The 25868-nt window shown below is 37.3% G+C and overlaps 1 protein-coding gene and 1 non-coding gene across 9 annotated transcripts in view; both read right to left on the reverse strand.

Moving 5' to 3' along the window:
* The window catches only part of FTO (FTO alpha-ketoglutarate dependent dioxygenase), a 243600-nt gene that overhangs the window by 91065 nt on the left and 126667 nt on the right, over positions 1–25868 (reverse strand). The gene's annotated exons all lie outside the window — the stretch shown is intronic.
* Positions 11265–11458, reverse strand: LOC125184181 (U2 spliceosomal RNA). The gene has a single exon (XR_007167735.2). It is a non-coding gene; the product is annotated as a U2 spliceosomal RNA (small nuclear RNA).

The raw sequence follows: 25868 nt of genomic DNA on the forward strand, positions 1-25868 counted from the left end.
TACAAGACCAGCTCTACTTGAGTTTTTGGATCCACCTGGTTGCAGAGGCACAGGGACTCCACTGAAAGTCTCCTGCTGCCAAGGTGCACGGTCACCCACTTGTTTTTGCTGAAATCTAACAAAGTGTGGATTTAGCCAATGGAAGCACAATCTCTTGTTCACAGAGTGGTCTAGTTCCATACTACTCCATTTATGTACTATTTCAGCAGGTTGCATTCTGCTAACAATGGTATTTTGTCAGGCTAAAGGAGCTATGCTGATCTGCATCACGTGAACTGACCGTAGTTTCTCTCAACTGTTCCGCTCCATTTCTGGTTGTACCAGGATTAACAATAGCAAGTTACTCATGTGGAAGTATTCTTATTTCTTAGGTGAAGGATAACTCCTACACAGACAATATGGCTTCATTATGCACTTACGCAAAGTGACGTGTACAGAGATATATATGCAACACCTACCTACTACTGCAAGGTATCAGCAGCTAACAGGTTTATTTCTGTTTCTCTGTCATACTCTCCTGCCACAAACACTTAAATAGAAGAATCTTGAACTGGCTCAGGTTTGCTCCCAGCAGGCATACTTGTAAAGATAAAAAGAATAAGATTTTTTCCCCCTGCGTGCTCACTGTTTTGGTGTTATTAACGAGAGGGCTAAGGAAGGAATGGAATGTTTAGCCCGGCACCACAGTCTGATCTCACAGAAAAAGAAAATAAGAGCAGTCAAGCAAAGTGACTACGTTCCTATTTCTGGGCCTAAATTTCCATGCCAGGTTGTCTTTTAATGTCTGGTTCTCGAAGTTTTGCTACTCTTAATCCTTCTTGCTAAAAAATTTGTTTTGTTTTCTCATCCTGCAGCTTCTGGCAGCAAGTGGTATGTAAATGCTCAGTAGCCCATCTGAACCCTGTTTCAGAACAAAACAACTTCAGTTTCTAAGTGTCTGAATTACTTTAACTAAATCTGAGGATTTACCTATTGAAGCTTGAGCTGCTCCCTTTCAACTCTGAATGAAGGAAGAATTATGAGACTGGAGTTATTCAATGAGAGCTATCTGTCCTGGCACTTAATCAAAGGGATTAGGATTTGGAAAGAAAAGCCTACAGGTGATCCTCCAGGAAGCATACCAAGCAGTTATCAAAAACATACAAGTTCAAAGCAGCTCAATTTTCATATGTTAAAAGTATTTGGATGAAGCCTCAGGCTTGTTTCTAGGTAAAGAATTGTGTTAAAGCTGTTTGTACTTGCATACTTAGTAGACAAGGGAATGAAATAGCATGTGGTGAAGCAGTACTAGGTCCATCTAACCCTGATGTAACACAATAAATCAATCTTGTTCTGTTAGTGAAACATGATCTGATACTGAGTCCAGGTTTCAATGTGCTTTCCGCACTCTGGCAGTCATAACAGACACTCTTCAGCAAAGAGAGCTGCCATAACACAAACAGAAAGATGTTATATGCTACCTCAAATGCTTTAGTAATTATTAATCAAGGGCAGCCACTTTCTCCCCCTCCACACGCACTGTATTTTGAATTGAAAATATATATTCAGCAGCTTTAGTTTGTACCAGAATTTTTGCAGTATTAAAACCAGTAATAAACCGAGATCTGTCCTAGCTGTTCAGAGGCGTCAATAATCAAAGTTAATGGTGAATTCAGCTACAAAGAGTTTATTTACCACAAGCCTTCCATCAGCCTGACATGAAAGGGAAGATAAGGGACAGTGAACAGCACGTGCCATTGCCTTGCCGAGAGAGGAAGGGACACTTGAGGAGCAGGGCTGGACCAGCTGTGGATCCAAGACAAAGTCCTTAAGCACTATAAGCCTCACCAACACATCTCTGAGCTGGCTTTCTTTGCCAACCCATTATATTTTGCCTGTAATAAATGGAGATAGGGCTGTCTAGAAGGAGACACATAGAAAGAATCCACTGTACTTAGTATGTTCCTACCTAAAGTCACCATAAATCATGCAGCCAGTTGCCACGGAAGGGAACACTGAATCACTCTGCAAAGTCTACCCTCACAGCCTGTGAGCAGTACATGAGGTGCAGAAAGGTGGGGAGGTATCCTTGGCACCAGCTCCTAGAAACTGAGACACTTCGAGTACAGAGCGCAGGGCTTTGGGCCCCACAACCATTGCTAAAAGTCGAGAGTTAAATACGTATCTATACATATATACGTACTTGAGAGTTTAAATATGTATATATACATCTCTCTCCGTACTTATACGTCTATACATGTTTCTATATATAATACTAACTCAAGGGCAAGTACTCCACAGCCCAGTCCACAGCAAAAGAGAATGGCACTTATCTCCCAAAAGGAGCAAAAAAATAAATGAATACTTCCACAGAGAAAGGAGAGGAAAAATATAAATGTTCCAAGCCTCAGCTTTCAACCTTTGCTGAATAATACTTAGAGAAAAAACTTTGTCTCTCTTCTTTCCCTGTTGTTAATATTATCATCCTATACACATATCTCACATATAACCATCAACCAATCACTTCATTAATTCTGGGGAGGCGGTGGTGGGAAAATAAATATATCTGCACCCATCAGTTTCTTTGGTAAAGTAATGAAGGAAATTGAAAGTACATTATGCAGCAAAGTTATCGGGACCAGCTCATTTAAGACAAAAGCAAAAGATAAGTTCTATGAAATGACAACCCTGGAATAAAAGCACAGTACTTGTGAAAAAGGACTTTAAGATGTTTAAAATTGTATGCTTACATAAATATTAGTAATTTGTCAATATTTGCAAACATATTTAAATTTTTTTTTTTTAAAGTTCAGGACTGGGATTATGGATTTTAATGATTATGTCCGAGTCTTAGTTAATTTAAACAAATGAAAGAAAATAAAAAGAATTACAGATTTTGACCAAATTGTTTTGAGCGGATCATTAAGGCTCCTTCAGAACAACGAAGTTATACAGTGCTGAAATACAAGCTTTATAACAAATGTAACCTGTATCAGAGCTAAAAGGTGTGACTGAGAAGCAATACTGTAATACTGATTCTCTGTGGCTTCCTATCATCTTTACATTAAAAATGACTGGCTTGAATATTACTCTCAGACAATCTTGAAGTCCTTATTTGTACCTAATTCACCCTTGAAAGCAGCAAGATTTAGTCCTAAAGTATCTAATAATGAGAAACTGGAATAGATTTAAATTTATACTCTGACTCTGGAGCTGTACAATGTCTCTGTATAGTCCCATCTGCCTGTAGAATCAGGCCCTTGAACATCCACAAGAAAGAAACAAGAAAAAACATGTAAGTTCCTTCACAATTACTTTCTAAAAAGGTAAACTGATTGAACTAAAATATGTATTGAAACAATCTCAACAACACAGGTTTCAAGGCATTACTTTCCATCAAAAATGTGTGTTGTGCTGCAGAATAAACATATTAATGCTCAGTATTTTTAGCTTACTGATCAACAAATTGGCTATTACAAAAACACCCTGAAGTCTTAAGACACTAGTCATCTTTAGGGAGTTGCCAGGTACCCTAGCTTCTTTATATATTTCCCTTATGACTCATCTCAACAAGTATGACCAGTATCAACAGGCACTGCTCGCAATCCTGATATTGTGCTAGGTACCATATAAGCAAAGAGCAGGAATCAGCCGTGAAGAGCCTACAGTCAGAAAAGAACAAATAAGGCTGCCGAAATTCTGTTACGATTACAGCTGTACACAGACATCAAGCACCTATACGAAGATGCAGGGAGCTGGAATTGAATCCATGCCTTTTATCTCTCTTTCCAGAGCATAAAAACCTACCAAGCTCAGTGATAGCTGAGGGCACTCAGCACCTTGTAAGATCAGTCCAGCAGGAAGTTCATCTTCATAATAAAGCTATTGAAAGCCAAATATCACTTTCATTCGTAACGGTGTGAACCCACAAAGATGCTTTATTTCTGTGGAGACCTTTACAGTGGGATTTGGCTCCAAAAAGACTGAGTTACATAAATGGATGAGTTTGGTAAAGAATTTTAACTAACTTCAACAGAGCGCCGTTGGATTTACACCAGTGTAACAGTGTACATGTCCTTGTACGACTAAAATAAAAGGCTGTATCAGTTAGCATCCCGTGCTGTCTCCCGTAAAAATAGAAAGGGCTGTTACCATCACAACATAAACATTGGAATACATCTTGTGTACACTATTAAATAAAAAGATGTATTGCATGATTGCTACAATTTTATTCTTATGTCTTTTTGCCAAAAAGAAAATATGGCTTTAATATAAGTTTACATCTGCGTGGTATTATATGCATGTAAAACAGATGTAACCTAATTACATTTTCATTTAAATTGCTAAATAGCTACTTAAGTAAAAAGCTAAAATAACATACAAACAACAGTTACTATAATAACAAGTGTACTTAGAATTAAATGAAAGGGATCAAAGCTACAGCATACAAAATTTGAGCTGGTCTTTGAAAAAGATACAGTGACATAACAGCGCTGTATTGATTTACTCAGTAATGTAATGTCTCTGCAAACTCAGCCAGAAGACACTTCTCAGTTTAGCAGAGACATATGGGGGAAAACCCAGAGTTTACACAAAGACTTTGGGTCTCAAGATTAGACATACCCTACTAGAGATTATGTAGCCAAACCCCAAATTGGAAATTAGAATACCCATGCAATAAAATCAACTTGATTATAGTTTTAGGCAGACCTGTCTGAACTGTCTGGACTCAGAACTCATGTCATAACAGTGCAATCAGACTCTGCCTTTTTATTTTTAGTAGAGACTGCAGTCTTAAGAAGAGATACTGTATTTATTTCTATCTCTGCCTATGCAAACGTTCACTACAGCTAAGTTTGGGGGACTAATCAAAATATAGTGAGTACAGTGGTAAGACGAGAAATCAACTCTCTTGGGTCTTCAAGAACTTAAAATATATTTAATTTTCATTCAAACATTTTTAACAGAAAGGGCTAAACTATCAGAGCCTGGACACAAACACAAAACTATGAATTGCATTGATAAAGCGTATTTAAGTGTATGCAGATAGTCAGGAAAAAGACGTACAAATGCAGGATTCTGTATTCCCAGTATCACCCTCAGTAACTTAAGACACCAGTTACAATGTATGAATTTATTTCCATTACATGCAAATAGTATGCACATAACCTCTATTAGTGTACAACTTTAAGGAAGCAATCGTACATTTTTATCTGCCAAGAATCCTAGCTTTTAATTAGCTTATCTGTTCACTTGGTATTTGATAACAGTTCACCTTCTGCATACTTGTCTTTTTCCAAGCCAATTGTGCAGGCTTTTATAGGTGGGCAGAAGGCACTGACATTTATATCTACTGCCATGAAGCAGCTAATATGTTAGGTTTTGCATGTACATTTACACTTTGCTAGACTATTCTTTGTATCCAATTACATTTCTATTCACTTGTTAGGTTGCATGTGACTGATGAAGGTTCAACAAGCTGATGAGCAGAATTTTGTAAAAGAATGCAGAAGCATGTCAATATTTTATATTAAATAAACAGTTGAGGATATTATTGAATATTTTTTCAGAATAACGGTGATATAAACATTGTATAGACTGATGCCCTCAGTACCTGTAGGCTGCTAATTACCATTTGACTTGAATTAAATATTGTCCTCTTTAGAAATGCACTGAGGAAGGAAGGATGTGCACTTGTTGCTTTGCTAAAAAATGAAAAGACAATGACATTTACACATTTCACTATGAAGTGAACCCAAACAGGATCGAGGTAGCAGCTTTTCAGAACCAAGAAAATAATTGAAATGTTAATCATTTTCACATCTTCTGAGGTCTTAATTTTCTTTATTAGTCTCTTAGATAATTACTTACAAAACATATGAATTTATTATTCTGCTTTCCCCTAATCTGGCTGACACTAACAAGTCCCCTTACAAGGTTTAAAGGGGAAATTCACCCACCAGTTTTTGCATCTTACACAGTTTGCTTTGTGTGTGTGTGTATATATATATATATATATATACATAACATCTATGAAGTTACTATTTGCTTAAAAATAATATCTAATTCCACAGCATCTACGGATTACTTTTTCTGAAATTGTTTTGTTGACACCACAAACAGCATCAGCCTAACTACATTCCAGTTTAACTTGAGGAGGCCACTCCGTGATAAACCGTTTCTCATCTTCTCATTGTGTGTCTTAGAATTTAAATCCTGGATTAGAGCAAATTCTAAGGAATAGCGCAGCTCAAAGCATGTTTAACCTATCAGCAGTTCTGAAGGCAGGAGAACAAATTGAGGGAAGAGTACAAGCTATTTAACCTTCCCGTTTATACAAACCCATATGTAATTTACGTCAGAAACCTGGAAGTTGGTAAAGTGATCGGAGACACATCTGAAACAAGTCCAGCTCCCAAACAGGTCACCAGAAATTCAGATTACTCAACATTTAACTACAGGTACTCAGTATACATCAAGCTTGAGTACTGGACACAGGTGAAATTCTCATTTAGGTTCTTCAAAAATCTGTATCCCTTCTTTTATGTCTCGTTAATGACCTGCATTCCTCTTGCTTTTTTGCATCTAGACATCACTACCAGGAAATAACTATGTACAGAAAATTAACACACAGTATCCACTTTGATTCTGTATAAAAATCAATGATCTTCTAAACAAAAGCTGAAACCAGAACATATTCTGCTCTTAAGGCACAAACCAATATGGGGAAAACGCAAAGTCAGGAAGTAGATCCAAGTTCTCTTTGTTGCCATTGTAAACAAGAAAGGAATAGGATTACCTGCAAGTGCTATCATTTTCATTACTCTACCTTAAAAAAGCCCTACACATACGATCACCAATATTAGGTGCATGAAGGTTTTGAAACAAGGGTTTGTTATCCTCTGGCATCCTTTATGCTACCTAGAACAAGCAGGGATCTGAGCTGATGATAGTAGGCTTCTGAGGTTGCAGAAATTCCTGGCTTCCAATACATCACGTTGCACACCTCTTTCTTTTGTGCACTAAGGCTAAATACATAAAGATTGAAGTATACTCTTCAACATTTTGGTATTAGACATGGATCAACTAGAAAAAAGATACATATATCTTGCTGAAGCACTACTGTTTCGTTGCTCATTTTAAAGAAATTATCTTCATTAAAAGAAACAGGAATTAACTTGCCAGGCAGATGTTATTCTCGTGTCTCTTCTGTGAGGTCCGGATAGAATAAATCATCTCTCTGAAAACCTCCATTTTCTCTTAAGACTGAAAGCCTTATATATTACTATTTATAGAAATCTTATGATCTTTTGAAATAAAAAAAGAACTGTTTTTTTTTTTCTCCATTGGAAAAAAAGCAACAGTAACTACTTTTTCATGAAAGGTTCAGTGAATGCAGTAATATGCATTAGAACACTGACACTTCTAAAGGAAGAACCAGCCTCTGACCCTATTTTGATGTGCCAACGTAACTTTAGTGCTTGCATTTTTAAATATTTATTTCCTTCATAGATATTTTATGTGTAGATCTCAGTCCCTATGCAGTAAATATTCTTATTTTCACATTAGCAGAAGTCACGACTAACATGATGCTCTAATATGAAAGACCTTCCTTCTTGGAAATCAGATTGTTTTCTGTCTTAAGCTCAGAATCAAAGGCATAAAATCATGTGTGCATTTGGTGATGGACAGACGCAGAATCTTAAACATGCAAATGCTTCACTGAAATGCTGAATAAGAACTTTTTTTTAACGGGGGGAATATAATTTGTTTTGAATCCTTATAGTTTTTAAACTCTGAGATAATTTACATCACTTTCCAGCATAGCTCAATTTCCTATGTATATTAAAACAAAACTCTGTAGTTTTGTTTGCCTGTTTTTGTTTTTTTTTTTTTAGTATAGACAACTACTAACAGAAAGTCAAGCAATTGACCCAGTGAAGACCTCCTCCCCTACCCCATTAGCAAGACATCACATTTTCAGATGAGAGTCTCTCCCTCAAACCACTAAGTACAATTCTGAATGCTGCCAGCCCTGAAGCCAACAGTTCTGCCCAAAGTCTGCTAACCACCAACTGGTAACTGGCATCACAGTGGAGCTGCCATTTTTTATGTAATACTTTGTACACAATTCAGATCAATACTATCTGACAGGATGAACCTTTACCAAGAAAAACATTATCTTCTGGCAAAAACTGCTTTTCATAACACAAGTCAAGTTACCCCCAAGAAACGTACACACTTTTGTTCCTTAATGGTCAATATATTCCAGTAACACGTCCTTTTGATCATACTTTGTGTCACCTAACTACTAACCTTGCCCTTCACACCTTTTCTTTTCCTTTTTTTCTTCTGTTTTCTCTCAGTTTTCAATCCTTATTGGCAAAGCTCCCCCAAAACACTGATGTTTATTATCAAAATAAATAAATAACTTTAGATCTCAGCTTCTTCAACCACCACTTCAACTTTTATTCTTCCTACATCCACTGAATGCCAGTTTACAACTACTGACTTAAGTTTCAGAAGACTACTTTAGAATACATGATGAACATACAGGAACATACAAACTGTTTACTCTAGCAATTTATTTGGGAGTGAACATATGCAATTATGAGCTGATCAGATTGTTTCCAAGAAAATTAAGAAATTTGTCTCCTTTCTCTGTGAAATTTAATATTGTAAGACATACTCTTCCTCTTGTTCATAACAGTCAGTGATGTTCCTCATTTCTGTCTCTCTTGTCCTTGCCACATATTGTATTTTACCTTAACATCATACAAGTCAGTATTAAGTTACTAGTTTAAGAAACTTCCTACTGAACTTTTAGAAACTTATCCTACACATTCATATGTTATATTTATATAAAATGGCTACACCCAAGATAACACACTTCCAGAGAAATACCCAACTCAGATAAAGGAATACATAAGAGCACAATCTTTATGGATTTTCCTCAGAGGATGCGATAAAATATCAAACTTAACTTTACCTGTTTTCATTTGGGCTTCTGGAACCTGCGGAGATGGAAAAGTGTTCCAAGGAAGTGTTTCTTTGCTTGACTTGCTTGTTCCATGAAATAGGCAGTTACTTTTTTTCCCCACATGTGCATAATGGAGAAGATTATCAATTCCCAGATTTGCAAAACAAATTTAGAATTCATTCACACACTTTTAGATTTCACTTTATTCTTTCTACATAAATCTGTTGAAACAAACCTCTGCCTAAAAGGCTAAAAGAAATGTTATTAAGTACCATGTGGAAAAAAGTCTAGCAATTTCAAAGACAAAATACGGAGAGAGTAGCAGGGATAAAACAAAAAGAATTAAAAAACCAGAGATCCTTCTGGGACCCTTAAAGTTTTATGAGAATAGCCTTAGTGAAACATCTTTGAATGTGTAAATGTAAATTAATTGAAGAAATTGAACCTTTACCTGCATAAATTTGTAACATTTAACAATTAAAACCTAGTTAAACATTAATGATCCAAAATTTAAAACGTGCCCCCTATTAACAGGGATGAAACCTTCTTCAGTAATCAATATTAATGAATGGAAAATGTTCAGGTAACAAAGCCTAGTGCATTAGTAGCTATTGGGGAACAGGAGTTTTTGATAAAGTTTTCTATAATCACAAATGACTCCCCATTCTGTTATGCATCTTGTGTAAAGGAAAGCCTGCAAAGGATGATTTAAAGAAAGACTACGAATTCCGTATGCACTCTGGAAGATCATTCATCATGAGGGATTATTACCATATACAGACTAACAACATGGTATCAGTAGATGACCAAGGAGCTCTTAAAAAGCTAAAGAATATTTGAAGCGAACCACTTATCACTATCTAATATATGCCTCTTGTACACGTGTCAGTGGCAAACTCACCACAGCCAAAATTGCTAGTCAGCAATCTGAAAATGAACCTCCAAAGCAATTATAAGGTGTGTTACACTGTATTCTGTAGGTGTATCCTGTATTTGAATTCATATTTTCATACAACTGTTATCAGTATCTTCTAAAATACACAGACATCTTCCTATTGAATAATATTTTTCTGTTTATATATATATAATGCAGACGCATATACATACTCTACATACTTTTTTTTTTTTTCCAGTGGCTTTTAAACTTTACATATGGTCTCTTTTTACTTTCCATGTGCAATTGGTTTATTTCCCTCCTACACTTTCATACTCCAGGAGGAATGTGACCTCAATATTTTTAGTTCCAGGTAAATCCACACAAAATTAAGACTTGATCTTGAAGTACTCTTCATTCCAACACCTCTGAGAATCAGTTCGATTATTAATAGATCCTTTTTCAAGCCTCGACTCCCGTCCTTAGCAGTAGAGGAAGAAGATGGGTACAGAAGAAAACAAATTCAGGCAAAGAGAAATGCAAGTCTGTTACTAATGGATTTTCCATCCTGGGAGCCAGCATGTAAACTGAAAAACCACTGCAGAATATCCAAAATCAATCTCAAACCTGGGGGTCTAGCAGGGCTTCTAAACATTAACGTAGACATTACTGAACTGAAGGAAAGGTGGTTAAGATGGATATACAAACAACCCTAAATAACGCAACATGAAGATGCTTGCCTTTTCTATCATAATTTCCATCAAGGGTATCATCAAGACTTTGAGATGACCTGAAAAAAGTGACAGGGTACCACTGAGCCAGCATTATCTCAGGATTTATAGCTTTGCTGTACCACCAGAGGGCACACACACATACAACTGAAAACACCTAACTGGATTGAATGAAATCTAAGTAGTTCTTTGTCTCTCCTTAGCCTAGAGAAGGAATAATGCAAACAATCAACTCTGAAATAAAAACATGCCGGGAGTAGTATTTGGGTCTTAAAGTCATAGTAATCATGCAGAGAAATTTTAAGTCACTTCTACTAAATGGCGTATACCAGACTAGCCTTAGCCTTCATGTATGGTGCCCCAAATGACCGAAGATTTGGCCTAACAAAAAAAACAAAACCACACCATATCCAAAAGCCTTCAAAAATCCCGTGGAACTTCTTTTACAGACCCTGTGTCCTGTCCAACATTCAACTTGAGTTAGGCTGCCCAGCAGCAACTTCCTCCGTAATTTCACTAAGTCACTTTTCTTCTTTCTGCCTTACCTATACGAGGAAGGTGTGGGCTGGCACGTGTGATATGATGCATTCTTTGTCAGGTGGCACAGGGATATGGGATCATTCAACACAGTGTGTGTCAGTCACTTTCCTTTTGAATAGTGTATCTATATACAGCATACATTTGACTCTTACTGTGCCATTAAGGACCATGTAAAATATTTTGTCTTCATATAATCATTTTCATGAAGTGATTAACTTAAAATTTAGTAACTGACCACATAAGGCAACCACAGAATCCATTTAATGTGAAATCCTCTCATTGATGACGTATCAGATATGAAACTGATAAGAACTGATACTACACTTGATCTTAGCCAAAAGGCCAAGAAGCAATTAGACAAACCACCTATGAGCATTAGTACACTTCCATACCTTACAAATCACACAGAATCACAGAACTGTCTAGGTTGGAAGAGACCTCCAAGATCACCTAGTCCAACCTCTGACCTAACACTAACAAGTCCTTCACTAAACCGTATCACTAAGCTCTAATTCTGAACGTCTTTTAAACACCTCCAGGGATGGTGACTCAACCACCTCCCTGGGCAGCCCGTTCCAATGCCTAACAACCCTTTCAGTAAAGAAGTTCTTCCTAATATCCAACCTAAACCTCCCCTGGCGCAACTTTAGCCCATTCCCCCTCGTCCTGTCACCAGGCACGTGGGAGAATAGACCAACCCCCACCTCTCTACAGCCTCCTTTAAGGTACCTGTAGAGAGCGAAAAGGTCGCCCCTGAGCCTCCTCTTCTCCAGGCTGAACAATCCCAGCTCCCTCAGCCGTTCCTTGTAAGACTTGCAAATCATTAACATTTTTAATATTTCATCCTCCCAGAAAAGCAAAGAAATGTACCAAAAGGCAATCTTCAGTTGCTAATACTTAATAATAGCTGCTAGCTTAACAATAGGCTGGCTTGGTGACAGAAATATGTTCACAGGAGAGAAGTTTTCCAGTCATTATGGAACTATTGATTTCTGATAGTCTGGCACTAAAATGAAATTACGTTGCTGTATGCAAATAAGCTTTCTAAATATTAACACAAAGGTCTATATACCTCTTCAGTGGCCTATATATAAGGAGAAGTCTTGCTGACACAGCTCTAAAAATTAACTTCTCCATAAGTTTTCTGTGGTAGTCCAGACAAAATACAACCTCAGTTTAGAAAAGATACTTGGAGTTCCTTTGCATACGCACTGATCCTGTGACACCAGAACTCTGCCTAGCAGAGAGACCATAAATATCTTCCTTCTCTTCCCATGGCAGCTAAATAAACGCTGATCTGACTTCAGTTCTACCTTCTACATTTAATGGTGTACACAACTAAATGAAGATAAAATTTTATGTCTGGAGATGCTAGACACCTACTTAATTGGAAAATACTCATTACAAAAAAACATTTATGGCAATTCCTACATTTCACTTCACAAAAAATACACAGGTTGTTATAACCAAAGTAGAAACAAAAAAACATTCAACTGAGGAAGTAAAATAAACTGATTTGTATGAACACAGTGATGTTTTTCTAAAGGTTGGATGCCAAAGCATGAAGAACTACACAGTTTTGGTTTCCATCCTCAAGGCAGATATACTGGAATTAAAAAAGGCATAAAGAAGAGCGAACAGCATGATCAAAGATAAGGAAAGGGCTTCTTCTGAAGAATGATTAAATACAGTAAGACTGCTTAGCATAAAAAAGTTATCACAGTAAGGAGACACAATGGAACTTGATAAAATCATGACTGAATGAAAAAACTTACTAAGGGAATTACTTTTCACTATTTCCTAATATAAGAAACAAATGAGGAAAAGGAAATAGATTTTTTTTTAAAATACAGAATCTTTTGTAAGTATTAAAAGCCAACACAAGTCAAAAATGATTGTGCAATTTCACTGAGAAAAATACCTGTGCAGAACCATTAAATGCAAAAATATCATCTTTGCAGCACAAATTAGCCCCTAGTCGCTGAAGCTGGATCAATATCCAGAGAGAGAATCACTATATGCTTCTCTTATGCTCATTTTCTTCTTTTGGTACCTGCTGTTGTCCATCCCTGTCCAGCACTGAGCTGGGAAGATCTTTGTCCTGAGCTGGCATAGTGCTGCTCGCCATGGGGAAGGAGAGCAGCACAAGGGAGTTTTATAGCTACACTTCAACACCCATTTTTTCCCCCTTCATTGTCCTTACTGACAGACACATTCTTCTTCACATTATTGTATTAAAACAACGAACAGAGACAGTATTGAAACCACAAGCATGGATGCTACTTACAAATTATTCTTGACTTGCACGAACGTGTTGTTCAGAGTGCAGGTACTTTGTATTCACGACGCACATGCACTGATAGTCGCTGAACAGAGGACCAGTGGGAGCAACTCTGGGCACTAATGAGCTGCAGCCGAGGTGTAAAGATGCAGAATTGTTCCTAGGCAAATATGTACTGTGGAAGGAAGTTTGTACAAAGAAATAGGCTGCTTTCCTGAAGGGGGAAGGAAGGCAGAGTCCCTAACTTGCAATTTTTATGGAGGAAATAATCCCCAAACAGGTGTCTGGCTGAACAAAATCTCTCCTTCTTGACCTGCTGCATTCCCTCCTCTCTACTACAAGAAAGACTTCTTTATAATAATTTATCTGTTATTCTACAGAATGTTTTCAGCCTCGCTGAAGCCTTCCTTAAATTACACATGCACATGCTTAAGTTATGAAACTATTCAATATACTTGCCAATAGTTACAAAAACTTTGATATGGGAAAAAAAAAAGTATCAGGCAAGAAAACATGAGTTTAAAGAACTTAAAATAGCTCACAGGCTTGTAACTGTTCATAAGAATGAATTTTTATTCCAAAAAAAAAAAAAAAAGACAAATGCTGTCCTTTTAATTATCAACATTTATCTCTGGGACAAGACCATCAGGTATATAATATAGAAGATTCTTTTAATATAGAGGACAGATGGCAACTTCACTCCTGGGACTTACTTAGACTGCCCCAGAAAAAAGAAAAAAAAAAAAAACCACTAAAAAATCCTATAATTTTAAAAGGCTTTGAGAATTCCCCGAGGACTGCAAGTCTGGATACAAGAAAGCTGGACTGCCTTGTTTGCAAAGCAAATGATAAAGCATTCAGGAATGTACAGGAACTCTTCAGGACTGCAATGTACAAAATTAACTTAAAGAGTATGCTTCCTTGCAATCCACAGTGGCAGCATCGTATGCAACAGACTTTCTTTTTGGAAACTAAATTATATCAGAAGAATTTTTGATGATGTCACATGTAAATCCAGTATGGCAGATAAGAACGCTTAGGAAAGATGTAATTGGTTTGTTTTGCAAAATAAAAATATTTCAGTGAAGTAATAGAAACCAAGGTAACCGTTTAAAAATAATTCTACAAAGCACTTCAACTTGTCTTAACTCACACACGCATCTCTATATGCACGTGGCATTTCATAGGCATGTCTCATACTTCACTTACAGGGTGTTAATATCATAAACCGCGAATCAACACTTTTTTCTCGAGTGTTAATACTATTAATGTCCTGTTGGGTAAACAGCCAGAACCAAGCCGGTGTTCTCAACTGCCTCTGACAACAGTGAGCCTTCCTATCCTTGGTCTGCAGCACGGTAAAACCATTTGCTTTTTTAAATATTAATTTTCTCATGGAAAGACCAAAAGTGTAAATAAAAGAAGAGTTTAATAGTGGTCTAATAAAACTCGAAGAGATACTTCATGCGATAGCATTAATTGAATGTTCTGCAATTGCAGAGTAATGTGATTATTACTGAGGGTTTACACGTCTGTAAAGAAAAAAAAAAAGGCTGGAATCTAGTTGACTAAACTGTGCTCATCTCCATTGCTGATGCTTTGGGCCACAAATGAAAATTTCCATCTCAGTTTTCTTTACATTGGCTTAAAAAACACAAAACAATAAAATGTGTGATTTTTTTCTTAAGCCTTTAAACGTAAAGAATGAAATAACACAAATATTTTTTCTCCTTCAATTTAGACCAAAGTTTCCAAACCGCAGTATTTTATATTACGCGATGCACCCTTTAAATAATTAAACCATTCGGCTCCATCCCTAAGTCAAAAAACATATAGAGCAAGCACAGCCATCTATACAGGATTTGCCCCTCTCTGAATTAATCCAATTATTCAAATGTCAGTTATAACTGTCAGAGAACAGTTCCTTGGGCTGGACCAAACTGTTAAAAATTAAAACTGTTTTACCTCGTTTAGTCTCTCTGCCTTTTTAATGTAAAATCCATGGTCTTGACAAAAAGTTGTGGGATTTGACACCCAATGCAACACATCCCTATTTCTGTCATACATGCATAATTCACTTTGGAAATTTGCACTTGCTTTAAAATATTACTAAAATATACATGTAACATATGCTAATTCAGCCGCACTGGCTTGTAAGCTCCAGCCACTAGGTTATATGTAAACTTTGCCAAGTGCATACACTGTACATAAAGGGATTATAAATGAAAGAAAAGATCACTGTCCCTAGCTCTCAGTTTCCAGCCTTGGCCAAACTGACAGCCCCAAATCCCAGCAACATCTAACATGCCCTTCCTGTGGAGAAGACAGCCTGTTCTCAGAGTCTTAATTACATCCCAGCTGACTGCCCAGCGTTGCCAAAATCAGGCAACAAACGATGCACCTTCACTTGCAATATGGTCTGCTAAACAGACTCCCAGTCACACAGAAAGAAACTTTCACAACAAGGAGAAATAAAGGGACAAGCTAGAGAGGGAGGGAGAGGGCAAGCAGCTATCAAGACAAGGAAAAAACCTCTTCCCGGGCTCCTTGGGGACTGGTGAGCAGCAGCATGTAACAAACAAGGCTATCCCTCGCTCAAAACAACCTCACAGCCCAAGGTGCCTCACGCCAAGGACTGCTGTTCTCCAAGATGGGCCACTGGAACCAAGACTCGATAGATTAATGATTGTTAAGGAAGGCTAACCAACCCCACACTGCTCAGGCCATTATAATTACAGAAGAACAGCATGCCACATTCTGCAATCGCAAATGGTATCATATGTTTTCCTGGCTGCCTTGCAGGAGTAGCTTTATTTACACAGATGAAATGCGAGAAGTGCAGATTTAAAGCAACAGCATTATTTTAAAACGAGAATTAGCAGAATTGCATGCCTTTACGGATACCCACAGACCCGTCAGAGGAGAGCTGCTCCAGCCTGCAGGCTGACGACCACCAAAGTGCCTGTGAGGGCAAAACTCCCCCATCCTAGCCGAGGCTGAGGGCTACGCTCACAGCATTTACAGCAGCCCCTTAATGAAATGAATTCAGCTTTACCCAAGTGCTGATAAAGCACAGAATTTTCCTAGGACTGCAGGGCTTCTTTAGAGTCTGTGAAATGAAACGTCACTCTCACTAGAAGCGCTAAGGAAATGTAGAGGTTATTTGCTATTGATTCACAGAACAGTAATATCAACATTATGCCAATTAGCTCCCACGAGATGGACTGCATACTTTCACAAAAGTTTATGATATGCAAACATATCGCTACCTCCTACAAATAGTAGGTATGCACTGATATGCAGGAAGTTTTAGCTAACATCATTTCCAGAACAGCTTCCAACAGTTACAATATTTTGAGTTACTCTAAGTCACCAAGGTATCTTATTTCTCAATAAAGTTAGGTAGTTCTACCTACCAGTCACACGTAATTTTTAGATTTGTATCCTTCTTAAATACACATTTGATATAAAAATGATACTTGTATTAAAACAGGTATCTCCCCCACCAGTTTACTACTCCTTCAATCTTACTCTTTCCCTGTCACGTTTAAACTTTTACATGATGGACCATCTACAAAAGCCAAAGAATTTTTGCAACCGACTTCATTGGGAACAAAACTACGCCTGCAAAAACTGGCTGCATACCACTTGAACAGCAAGGACATGCCACAAACAATAAATCTTAATGCTTCATGACTGAGAGCAAAAGTATCTCCTGAAATAGTTCCAGATTAGTCAACCTTATTGACAAAAGTTTACAGGACAGAACTCAAATATAGTAATTTGCACACAGCTTTGTTCTGCATTTTTTCCCTTTCCAGCACTTTATACAAAAGAAGAATGATAGAAATCACTATAGTCAATCACATTTAAGTGCAGGATTACATTTATTACCTTTTAATATAATATTCAGGAGAATTCTTAAGAACAGAAGACAATCAATACCTCAGACAGAAAAATTCAGCTAAATTTAGAAAACTGAACTTGATTGAAAGTAACAATCCTTCTGTTTTAGCAGAAAACTAAGTCTCATTCTTACATTTTCATCTTCAGCTTTGAAGCCTATAAACTAGGATGCAACCTGCCTACTGAGACACAGGTTAGCACCTGGTGCTTTGCAGAACCATCAAGTCACAGAATGGTCGTCAAGGCTTATGTACAAGTAGTAGAAACATTTATTAATTCTTGCATATACTTGTTGCTAAGTATTGCTAATTTCTATATTGACAATTATCCATATTGGCAATATGGATACATACTTTTTTTTTTTCCTCTTTGACTGTCTCTGTCTGTTGCCATTGATGTCCAAGATTTTGGTGCTGCAAGTTCTAATTTGTAGGTAATTTAATTTCTGTAAATAGCCCTAAGGATCCAGCTACAATGTCTGCTTAAAACAGTAAATTCTACACAAGGCAGACTTCACATGAACTATGCAAAACAAACGGAGAGTACTTCTTCGAATAAGCAGTACACATTTCTGAATACTCTCCATCAAACTTAGTGGCCTATGCTTTTGCAGATCCATATCCCGTTTTCATTCAACTGGAAGACCGCTGCTGCAGTGGGGACAATGACAACACAAAAGTTGTGCTGGGGATGTAAATTCATAGACATCAGAAGGTGTGAGGAATTAATAGACTATTTCTACAAGGTGAAAGATTCTGAAACCTTCACAAAGATGTAGGTCTCCTTCTGAATGCTGCGTAGACAGGCACGTATCTTTTTGCTGAGTCCCTCTGAAGTTCAGTATTAATCTCTCTTGTAAAAATACAGCAGGCAGAAGAACCATATCCAAGCCCATTCTGGGATGAATGGAAAGATCATGAGCAATCCTATTTCACGAAATCCAATCCCGTATCACCAAAATCCTCTTTTAAGAAAACTGACATGATTTTTGTTGGCTGTTGTTAGCTGTAAAGGACAAACTCTAAAAACACAGGACAGATAACACCTAACAATCAGAAGTTCCCTAAAACTCTATTTATATGCTGTAGGAATAATATTTGTGAACGATGAACACTTTCCTAAAGTAACATTAGCTGCACAGGTACACCACTAGTCATACAGAAAAGATGTGAATCAGGTAATTCATGGTTATCCACTACTTCCAGGATTAAAGATTAACTGCTTTACTGTTTCATCCAGCAGATACAAGAAGACATTTAGGAAGACTTAGGAAGGTGTAAAACCACGGTTAAGAAGTATAACCAGCATTTATTTTCACAAAGCTGTATCTCTGCTGGACACCTCAAAGACTACTGGCATCTGATACATCAGACCATTGCATTTTCAATGTATATTACTTCTTACGTAGAAAGAAGGCGGATTCCTGAGAAGTGTTTCACCTGTGATGAAAGGGTCAAGTGCCTGTCAGACACAGAAGAATTGGACATAGCAGAAAAGAGAGATACTCATCAGTTAGAAATAGCAAAGTGATGTACAAGCACTGCCATTTCAGTAACAACTCATGTGGTCAATGTTTGGCCACTTGTGCAGAATAATTACGGGTTGCCTGCTGCTCCTGCCACTTTACAGGAACACTGACTTCAGAGTTGCAAACATTCAGCATCTCTAGAAACAGCTTTGCAAGACGCACAGTAAGACTCAAACACCCCTCACCCCAACCTCACCCCCAAAATAAAGTTAGAGACCTAGGAGGTCTAGCAGTCTGAGTTACAGTGCACCTAAAGCATCAATACACACAAGTGATGTCTGCAGAGGACTCGAGTTTTAGTCAAGACAAACAAGAAAGATTCAAGTAAATTTGTCCCTTCAAACTACCTGCATAACTTCCTTACATAACAAACTTCATAAAACTGTAACAGTGACAGGCTCTGGGGGGATTGTTATTTGCTTTTAGCATAAGAAGTCAAAGTATCTCTAGGGTGGAAGAGAGAATTTAGGTACTCTAGGAAACCATCTTCCTTTCCTACTGTGCAAGAAAAATGATGCTGAAATACAGTTCCTAGGAGCAATGAGCTTTATTAGTGCACTAAACAGAAAAGTCAGAAATATTCAAAACTTACCTCTCACTGATCTGGAAACAAGGACCAAAACCTAGCAATGAAAATGGTGAGGAACTTTTCCAGTTCACTATGAACCAAAAGCAGTATAAATCATCACCTGTTAAGGACAAACTTCTCAACGAATCATATGACAAGTATCCAAGAGCTCCTAAAGAATAGATTTTTCTGAAGAGAAAGGTTTTTTTCAGCTTGCTGTTCACTTTCAGACATTAAACACTAACATGGCACAGAAACCTCACAGCACTGGAAGTACAAGCCTAACACATGCCACAGAAGGTGGTGCAGAAACTTGTGTTACCATTGCATTAAGTGTACATAGCTCCTTGTACTCAAAACAACAGCTCTATGTGTAACCTCACCATGATGCAAGGTAAGCACCCTTACAAATCTGTCTGCAAAGTTGTGCAGAAACAAGAGAGGAAAGTGAAATGACTGCTGTTTATATGTACTTCGGTAGACAGAAAATATGGGACATTTTTTTTGTCTAGCTGAGAAAATGACAGTAAGGACTGAAGACAGAAAAACTGCTGAAGCCAAGCGTTCAAATAGAAATTAGGACTTTTCTAATATAACAATTACATTGGAGAATATGAGTTCTTTAGAATTTATTTCCCATTGTCCTCAAACCAATGGACACCATTCCACAAGATGCATTTAAAGCCAGAGACAAATCACTGGACTCCATACAGGGACAGCAGTGAAGCGTAATGCCATGTTATATACAGGAGGTCAAACTAGATGATATAACGGTCCCTTCTGGCCTTAAACTCTATGAATCTATGAATCAGAGAACAAGAACTTAGCAAAATACAGGAGATAGAAAAAAATATTTTTTGTTGTTTGTTTAAAATGTTTTTAATGTTTGTTCCTTCAAACAGAGCTCAATTCCACTCTGCAATTTTGGCTAATTTTATCAATTGCATACAATTCTTAGAATGTGTTATTTTAAAATGCATTAAATCTTCATTCAAAAATATTTAAATTAACAATGAATAAAATTACAAAGGCAATTTTTTGCTTCCTTACTAAAAGGGCTTAGATTTAAAAATGCCATTCTTCTCAGACGAGGGAAATGCATCACCCTACTACTGTATTCTATTAGCACAATCCTCAAATCCAGCCCTGAACATCCACTGAAATGTGCTTTTGAAGAATGCACAAGATGAATGTCATATTCACTCAGCATCCATAAATCAACTTGTATAATTTAATACCTGTTGAAATTTTCCTCCGATTTATTATATGAAATAATAACATGAGAAGTAATTACAATAAAGAAAAAGTTCAGGTGCAACAGCATTAGTTCAACATCTAGGATCAAGTGTCAGTGGAGATTAACAAATTTCATTCATTTTATCTCCAGCACTGGAGACACGCTGCTCCTAGCTTTAATAGTCAGGAATGTCTGTTAGTTAAATGACTTTGTAAAGGCAGTCAAGTGAGGGCAGACAGCGACAGTTTAATTAGGGAGCTTGCTATAACTCTATCTGGGAGCTGTAGGCACTGGACTAGAACAAGTGTAAAGCGGCACTCAGTGCTGACTAGCAACCCCTCTGTCTACCCTCCCACCACCACCAAAAAAAACCTATGCCAAAAAGGAACCAACCAAAAATGCAACCAACAAAACCCCTTCACACAAAAACCCTTAAGAAGATACTTTTCACGGCAGGTTCCCTCATTTATTCTGGCGTCAGGTTGGCTGCAGGTGAACAGGAGCAACGTAACCGCGGCAGCAGAAGAAAGGTGAGGTTAAGAGAGCAATCATTTATCTTGTATTGATTTCTGGACACTATGTCCTAGATACATTCCAAGATAGAATGACAGCTTTCTGGTTTGTGTCAGTAAGGGAAGAAAATGACTAGCACCAGTACCCATTGTTTTCCTATCATATTTCCTTTTAGAAACATGCCACACTTAGATTTTTATTCAGACAAGGAAATCCAAACAAGTTTATCACAGAAAAGGAGGGTTAGGGGATGGTTAATCAGCCATTTGTCTTTGCTGCCGGGTAGCTGGGAGTCAAAGGGTCAAACCCAAGCACAATTGGACCATTTGGTTTTATCTCAGGTAACCCTACATCTCTGGTAATTGAACCCATTTCACTCGGTCAGAGTTCCTGTCACTCATATTCAATGTCTGTCATTACTGAGAAATGCTTCATGACATATTACACTGACAGAACCACCACTGCAAGACTAGAAGGAATCCCCAGGCACCAAAAGTAGAAGACAATGGAAGCTTCTTTCAGACCAGTGATGTTTAACATTTTATGTGCTGACATTGTGACTGTAACCACAATATAACGAAAGTCTAGCAAATGGAAGATCAAAAAAAAATCCAGTTTATCTGCTTCAGGGACTAGCAGGCAACATCAGAAATAAAACAAACTGGCAGCTACAAGGTTACCTGCACATAACATTAAAACCCTTGCAAAAAATTATATAGAGTATCTTATGTATAAACACATACACTTAAGTGACGGACCTGAATATGATACTGATTTTATTTCTATTACACTTGCCTTAACTATAGTAATCCAAATCCTTTGTTTTTTCCTACAAAAAGTTTTTACTTATTAGCTGAAAACACAAAGTGTAATTTGCATGCCCTATGCTGACAACAAGGGAAAACACCCCAGCTTTTTAAAACTTCTGAAATGATCCTGCAGGTCAAAATTTTATGCGCAAGGGTGCCAAAGTTATCAGCACCGTAGTCAACTTCATCAGGTACACTCAAAGCTGGCTTGCTTGGACCACACAATTTTTTGCCAGAATCTCAATCCAGAGGCTGAAAATTCTGCAGATGCATTAATAGCACCTTAACTTTGTTAGCACGTTCATCAGAAGAAACAGTGGGTGGAAGCCTGGGAGACTTGGACCAGAAGATGGTGGAAAAAGCAACAGAAGGCATTGAAGATTTCACTGTGATCATGATGTGTTTAACTCCGTTTTACCTCCTTTTCTAAATAACGTGGAAGCAACGTATCTAGCACATCATTTAATTAAATCTCTTCACGTAATTGATGTGAAAATTGATTTAATTTCACTACCTTGAAATTTCATTTTTAAGTGCCAGCTTTAAACTAAAGGAGTTACTGGATTCCCAGCACCCTTTGCTAGGTATCCAATCCAAGCACTATGATAAAAGCTATAAGCTACTATTTGAAGCAGCTTCTTGTACTGCTTTAGTGATGTCCAGACCAACCAGAGAAGTGAAATGATTTATTTCCATCCTGAGTACCCTGAATGATAAATAAGCAGGATTAAGTTGTGCTCCCAAAATTGATGGAGGTCCAGAATTTTAGCTGAGATTAATGATATTAAACACCAGAGCTTCAAAGCTGAGACAAATATCAAAGGAACGCCAGTGGTGTGGACAGTTTACTTCCATCCAATGGTCATAATGAATTCCACACAGAATGATGGAAAAATATCCTTAAACTAGACATATCGCATTTTATGAAATCAGTTTAGATTGATTTATGGAATCAAACCATTTTTTTCCACAGCTCTTATACAATTCGTTTTAAATAAGGATCTGCAAGAGCTGTGGGATAAATAAGGAACTTTATCTTTAGCATTATTCACTCTCAGCAAAAGAAACCTGAGCGAGGAATACTAAGTAATCTTCAACTACGAAATTGCTCCATGATGATCTGAGAATACACTGCCTTAAGTCTATAAAAGTTCTAATATCAACTAAAATAAATTATTTCTAAAGCAACCCTTATTTCTACTCTGTGAATAATCTGTATTTCATTGTGAAGTACATTCACACACAAAAGCTTAACTAGATTTAGAAACTAAGATTTGCAGCCGTAAAAGCAGTTAAGATGTCCAATAAGAAATATATGACAAAGAATAGCACAATAATTCAGCCATTAATAAATCTGGCACAGTAACTGTTATCTTGTCACGAAGATAATACACCTCCAATCCTTCCGTGCTGGATTTTTATACTATATTTATATGCTAAAAGGCTTCTTAGAACCATATGCTTCAATTCAAAGCACCAGAACCCTACTCATACGTACCTGCTCTATTCAACCAGCTGCTTTTGCCCATTTCCCTATGCTGTATACTTCAAGCAGTGAGTAAAACTCTGGACTTGGAGTGCTATGGCCAAAGAATCCAAATGAATGATATTCAGGTCTATAGCCTAGCAGGGAAAAATGTGTTGCAACAATTTTTCTAATGCTGCAATACCATTATCACCAAATGTTCCTGTCAAGGCATGGTTTAATTACCTTGGCACCCATGCCACTTATAATCACCTGTCATTAGCAACGATGCTTGCATCTGTTTACACGTCTGTCAGAAATGCCAGCCCAGATGAAGCCTAAGAATAAGACAACTTTTACTAGCGCTTGACCCCAGATGTGGAAAGGTCATCTTAAGGTTATCTAGCCCCAGAGTGAAACGTGTACAGTAATTAAAAGGTGCTTGATTAATTCTTTAGTTCATAATCAATTTCATTAATTCTATATAGAATTAGAATGCTGTAAGCCAACAAGAAAATAGCTATATTCTTTCAAAACTATTTCTTTTGTTTTCCTTTTTTTTTGAGATAATTTTGTGAAAGTTCCCTATTTTGGCTACCCAGAATAGAGTTATTCGCTATAGTCCATTAAACTGTTTATTGATTAGTTGTTTTTCTCAGAGGTAACCTTAAACTGGGAACAAAGAACTAAATTCTACCTCAGAATATCTGTACGGGCGATGCTATCTTTAAATGTGGGAGCACAGCGAGCATGCCAATGAACATTTTAAAAAGTTAAGTCTTTAGGCACGGGACATTGTGAAAACCTCAGGTTTTGCTGGACAACAAATCCAAATGTTATCTTCAACCTGACTCTAGAAATGCACATTCTATGCTGTCTGCTTTAATAACTGGTATTATTGGTCTTCTCCAAAAATTATGTGTTTTTAAGCTATTTCAAGGCATATCTGGTCTGTGATTTCCTCCACACAAAGTATCTTTCTATTGAGGCACAGACTCCCTTTCACTTTGCCATTTCTATGGATGACAAAGGACTTCTATGGATTTGTAAAGTATTGGAAGTCAGTAGTACTCTGGTCTTTGAACTCCAGTCAGCTATTGGGAGTTCAAGTTCATAGCAAACATTATGAAGCAGAAGAGAAAACTAGATACTCATCTACTGCACAAAGAAATACGTACTACAGTCTGACAGATAAAAATATGAAACATGTATTTTTGTGACATGCATTTAAACTAGATGTTACTGATTGCTATGTCATCTGTTTTGCTTCAAAACTAATCACATACCCAGAGTCCCACTCTCATGTACACATACAGGTGAGGGAGACATTCTATACCCACGGTTCATCATGGCATTCTTCTATTCATAGCACGCTTCTATTTTAAAGGTATTGACCAACAGGTAACAATGATCTTCAAAGCTCCAGCTCTCAGCTGTAAAGAACTCTGTACTACACAGTTTTTGCCATACTGCTTTCTCAACATGTATTTTGCAAGCATGAGGGTTCTCTCTCTTTCATTGTTGCACATATTGCCTAGGAATTACATCCTGGAATTTCAAAGTGATATATAACAGAATAAATTGTCTAAGCTATAGCAAAAAGACCTATTTGGAAGTATGGAGCAATTAAAATCTGAGCCTCAAGTTATTTAATGTAAAAGGGCAGGACTAGATAAGACAAATTCTGAATGATGTTCTGTCAAAGTCTGCTAGCAGGACTCATTACGTATCAATTCAGTAAGCACACGAGGAAATCATGTATGTGCATGCATGTGCACATTGAGGAGGCTAGTCTGGAAATAACATACCAAAATGAGGGAAAGAGCTTATTTCAATAAATTTTATAATTCTAGGAATAGGACTCCTGTCATAAAAGGTATTTTCAATGTTTTTGTTCTAAGCAACAGAAATACTCCCTATTAGCTATTCCTGCTATCTGGCAAATATCTCTACAACAAATACACACATAAATCACTAAAGTAATTTTAAGGTTTTGTCCTGCAAAAATTACTGCTGCAGCACTTACTCTTTAAAACCATAGCAAGTTAGCTGTGCATTTAGAATTACTTAAAGGATGAAAGCTCCTAATACAGGGCAGCACCACCAGGGCAATGCCCCACACAGAGCAGATAAGCACCTGCACTTTCCTTTACCCAAGCATGTGTATGGCATCGCTGGCATCACTGCATTCTAGCTCCTGTGGCCTGGATTGGAGAAAGCGTATTGTAGTACACTGCTTCTAGAGAGTTAAAGGACCTTCCACCAAGCTCTTCAGCTGGCAAATTAAGAGTTTACTGCATAAGTATTTTCACATCTTTATAACGTTGTTGGAAGTAAAAGCTTGCAGATGTTACAGAAGCATGTAGCTGCAGTGAATATTACAATTTAAATGCACTTTTTTATCCTTGTAAGGATGCATGAAACAAAGCCAAGAACTCTTTGGCTTTACATTCTAGT

This window comes from Anser cygnoides, chromosome 12 (genome assembly GCF_040182565.1).
Source record: "Anser cygnoides isolate HZ-2024a breed goose chromosome 12, Taihu_goose_T2T_genome, whole genome shotgun sequence".
NCBI lineage: Eukaryota > Metazoa > Chordata > Aves > Anseriformes > Anatidae > Anser > Anser cygnoides.